The sequence below is a fragment of the Homalodisca vitripennis genome, chromosome 2 (genome assembly GCF_021130785.1).
Source record: "Homalodisca vitripennis isolate AUS2020 chromosome 2, UT_GWSS_2.1, whole genome shotgun sequence".
NCBI lineage: Eukaryota > Metazoa > Arthropoda > Insecta > Hemiptera > Cicadellidae > Homalodisca > Homalodisca vitripennis.
Window position 1 is genome coordinate 48,515,731 of NC_060208.1, and position 4,864 is coordinate 48,520,594.

Consider the following 4,864-nt stretch of genomic DNA (forward strand, 5'->3'; position numbering starts at 1 on the left):
AAGTGGACAGGGCTATTTTGAAACTACATGGAATTTTGAACATGTAGTTTATGAGATTGTTGAATTTGAATATAATATTCCATAAATTATTGCATGTTTTACGATGACGACCCTCGTGCCATCTAGCTGACGACAATAAAAATATGATTTGGAGTTTACTCGTAACAGAATATTATTTGAAAGTAACATGTGTTGAAATTGCATAACGTTTAATGTAAACAATTAACATCTGTAGGGTGACATAGGTATTTTGCTGCTTGTGTTTGTCAAAGTTATGAAAGTTATTTAAATTGTATAACGTTTGAAAGATGCCAAGGGGTAGAGCAAACATCGAAAATAAAATAAGGCTAAGTGGTTTGTGAGCTAATGAGAGTAAACCTCCCAAAGGAATAAACGAAGAAGTAAGCTCAGTACTCACGGCAGATTTTGTTTCGAGTTGAACTTTAATAGTGTAAAGTGACCTAGGGGAGTTTATCGTGTTCTGCGTGTAGTTATGACAGGAAGGTGAGTATCCCAAATTCCCGTACAAATGAAGTTTTGAAGCAACTGATCACCAATAATTTACAAAATCCAATAGTTACAAAAAATAAGGCAGACATTATAATGCTTTAGCGATGGTTGCCGATCAGTAAAGACATGTTATATACTAGTATATTGATTGAGACTTATTTTATATGTACATTGTCAATGGATAAATTCACCATCGAACAGGCATCAATAAAAACTTAGGCAATGAAAACAATCAATTTGCGCAAATTTAATTTTAAGATACAGAGCAAGGGGCAAAGATGCGTTTTGCTGCAAAAGGAATGAAGTTTGTAATCCAACTTATAAGGTAATTAGATGAGGTATACTATGAGTATTCTAAACCATTTGAATAAGTCAAGTCCTCAGAGAAACTCCTAGCGTACATCGTGAGGTGTATGTACTCTGACAGAAACAAATATCTGTGCCGATACAATCTACCAATGATGCTGCTTTGGTTTTCAAAGCTCAATACGGATGTCTTGAAGGGGTTCCAGAATTTGTTGTAGATCGAAAAATGACAATCATGAGAACTCTTTACAGTTCAGATTTCGATATCCCTCAATCCCGTATAAAAACTTCTTATAAAAGAAATTTGAAATTCTAATCCCTTTACGCACATCTAAAATCAAAGGGCTTTATTTTGACATGATGATTGTCGATCTTCGATCAAATTTTTTTATTTAATAGGTAATGTATCTTTAATCCTGTGATTTCGTATATGGTGGTGCGATTAGAGCCGCACTGGGCCATTGATGATCATTGACAATTTGAAGGTCTACACCACGGACCATGTAGACGGTTTGTTACTTTCCAAAGATTTTTGACATAGTTAGTAACAATTTTCATACAAATAATAAGTCAAAACCCGGTATTTTAAACCTGTATGATAGCTCATGGTATTTTAATCTAGAAGTCTCAGTAAGATTTTTCTTTCCATCTGCAACAACTATATTTCTTAACTACAACGGAAGTAATAAATTATTTATAATATGATAACCAAGTTTTAATTTTGTTTGTCCAAACCGTCCGCCCAACAGGAACTCCCAAACCTCCTTTCTGGTATTCTATAAGCAGAATTACACAAAAATAGTTCCAGATATCAAAATGACGTTTCAATAGTTAACTTGCGTGATTACAAAAGAAATCGATTGTGGACCCACATTCACTGGAAGTAAAAGTCCTATTTAAATCCTTAGACTACGCTCCAGAGTTCGCAAACACTGTGTATTTGATGAAAACCCTCTTAAAATATATCAGGATTCTCAAACTAAAGTTAATAACTAGATAAAGTTTTGAATATAGTGAATACATTGAAAAATGTTTGAGGAAGGAATAAAATGCTACTTTATCTCTGTTCTAACAGCTTAAATTCTTGAGTAACATTGTGCTACTTGGTTTCATACAAAGGTGTTAATTATATTTAGTCTCAGTAAATTATTTTATAGTTTTGTTCTATACTATGTATCAGACTAAAAGAAATAACCGATCTCAGTTGAATGACCGGCCAATTTATTACTTTTATCTTAAAAATACACAAAGTTTCATTTGAATCTAAGATCAAGAACTTTTCAATTACTATGAAGGAGGAGGAGCTCTTCTTATTGGACATATCAATTTTCTATTATTTTATAAAAGAAATTCACAATTCTTAGTGTTCTTAGTGTTAAAATATAGAAATTATTGGAGAATTGTGAGTTTGTTTTATAAAATAATAGAAAACGTTCAATTACTGTTGACAAATTCCATTAGCAATGACAATTCGAGAAAGTTTGTGAAGAAAATAGGTAGTGTTCAATGGGTGAGTGTGCGTCTGTTGTGGGGGAGTGTGACCTCCCCCAGTGTATCCCGCTCCGTCCAACGCGACTTAGGTAGCGGTCAGCCTCTCGCAAATTCAGCATCGCTCCCAGGATTTGTTACAGCCGTTCAACAACCAGCATTCTTCCAGCAAGCACAAGACTCAGGTTGACTTTGATGACAGCTAACAGATCTGATTAGATTCCTCTAAGTCTCTAGGGTTTGCTGTTCAGGAATACGCTCTTGGAATCTATGTAGACCCTTCGGTCTTTGCGATGTAGGAGTGGTTGGAGAACACTTACGGTTGTGGTGACTCTCTTTAAGAAATGTCCTTTTCCTTTACTGCACTTCCTTTACTTGTCTCTTCAACCAAAAAGGACTAACAACGAAAAACGGCTGATGGATTAGTCCTTGCTACTTGGATTCCTTTAAAAAAAAACTAGTGTTAGCAAGAGAGAGTCAAGAACGTCCACAGTAGTGAAAAACATTTTAAAATTACACCTGGTATCCTTGGAAATAATTATTATAATTATTAATTATTACACTGGAATATTTAATTTTTGTTATGTTTCCATGGATAAATACATATTTATTTCTATAACACTCTCAAGTAAAAACAAAGGTAGTCTTTGACATATAAAAATAACTTGGAATAAAATAATGTTTGCCATTGTTATTTAAAAATTGTATATAATTCTATGTTGTCAGTAAAATATAGTCTTACAAATAGTATATAGGCTTTTGTGTACGAAATACATAAATATTAGAAAACTTAATAAATTACTTGAACGTGTGATAAAAATTTAGAAGAATTCGGTTGTTTGGTGGGGTTAAAACATTTCCGTTTCTTTAACACAAAAACTTCTGTGGGTTTTCACTTTGAAATAAAGAACATCTATTGAAACAAACTATAAAAAGAATATTTTTTTGAAGGATTGCAACTTTGTTAATTTGGTATTAAATTATCTTGTATTATAGAAAATAAAAATGTTTACGTGGTTTTCTTTTGATTGTAAGTTCCTTCATTCAGTTCTGTAGATCAGTGGACAAGATCTTGATTTTGTTGTCGGGACTGTCTCCCTCTCACTTTCGTTATAAGGGCATTATGATATTATACACATGTTGTCTCACTGCACGCCTGTCCTATCCCTCCAACACTCCGCCAACAGAGCACATTCAACATACAATCTCCAATTTCTTAAGAATGATTTTTAAGCAAAATAAAAGAAAACAAACCAATTTAAATCTTTTTCTTTACTATAATTACAAGAATTTTAAAAAACAGATAACAATAACTAAAAGCACATGTTTTATACGTTTAAACACTCACTTCTCTAAAAACGTAAAGTTTTTAATAAAACTCCTAGTTTTTCAAGAAAGTCGTTCAACATAAGGCCTTCTAAATTTGTTTAATGTTCTCTAACTGTTGTTGTTACAATAAATAAAAACGGGAGTTTAACTGTATTGACCTGTGGATCTGAAAGGAAGCATTTGTGAACTTATCAGATCCATACCTTGAGTTTGGGATGTTGTCATATCACGGGGCGCTTCCGGTCTGGAATTATTCAATACTTGTGCAAAGAGCAAAAGGATTTTATGATGGGACTTATTCAAGACCTAGTATATATGTTGTTATATCCAGATATTTATTGTACAGGCACATTATACTACACGTTCAACCAGCCTAGACGGGAAGGTGAAGCTCCTCGGGCATTCATCGTTGCCTCCACGCTTTGCTCCCAATCTTACGAGAATGACCTTGTATGATCAATGCCTGACCACTGTTTTTGGAGTTGGCGTCCTCACTGGTCCAGAGACAGCAGCGCTGCACAAAAACTGTGAACCCTGAAATTTCCGATATACGAGACTCGGAGATACTCATATTAATATAATACACAAGGTATATTAATGACGCCTATGCGTACATGTTCTTGTTGTGTTAAACTTTATATAATCCAGACTGCACAGAAAAATATATATCTATAAAATTCCACACGTTTCAAGAACGTTAATCTTTCAGTTATTATTGTTTTGTGTGTACAAGAAAACCAGACAATAAATTCGTCCCTACAGGTGTTTATACAAATGCCGTCACGCTATTGCAGTAAATACTGTAGCCTAGTATCTTCCAAAAGACGCGCATCAAAATAAAACTTATATTACACCACACAAACAAAGTCAAATAAAACCAATGTTCAAGTTTTATTTTACAATGCTTTGTAACATTTTAACCAATAAAATTGTTATTCAACACACAAAACCTTTATTTACATGTCTTGTTACGTTTGTATAATATGTATATAGCAATTTATACAAATTACTTTTTACACTATTGTAAAAGCAAATTTTGCACCAGATATTCTTTCAAACTACTTGAATCTGTAAATATTATTGGCATTTCAGAAAAATATTTTTATAATGTACTACAGTATTCTGATGTTATAAATAATATAAATTTTGTAAACGTCTATTCTGATTTGGTCATAAGACAAATATATTTCTTGTCTGACCGTTGTTTGAAATGGGAATTTGTACGTGGATT

At 33.0% G+C, this 4,864-nt stretch overlaps 1 long non-coding RNA gene across 2 annotated transcripts; it reads left to right on the top strand.

Moving 5' to 3' along the window:
* Positions 1-244: 244 nt before the first annotated feature.
* On the top strand, positions 245-4,577 carry LOC124353920. 2 transcript variants are annotated; one of them, XR_006921643.1, is made up of 2 exons: positions 245-835; positions 3,980-4,577. It is a non-coding gene; the product is annotated as an uncharacterized LOC124353920 (long non-coding RNA). The 2 variants fall into 2 exon arrangements; XR_006921642.1 differs by having other exon boundaries at positions 245-504.
* Positions 4,578-4,864: the final 287 nt, after the last annotated feature.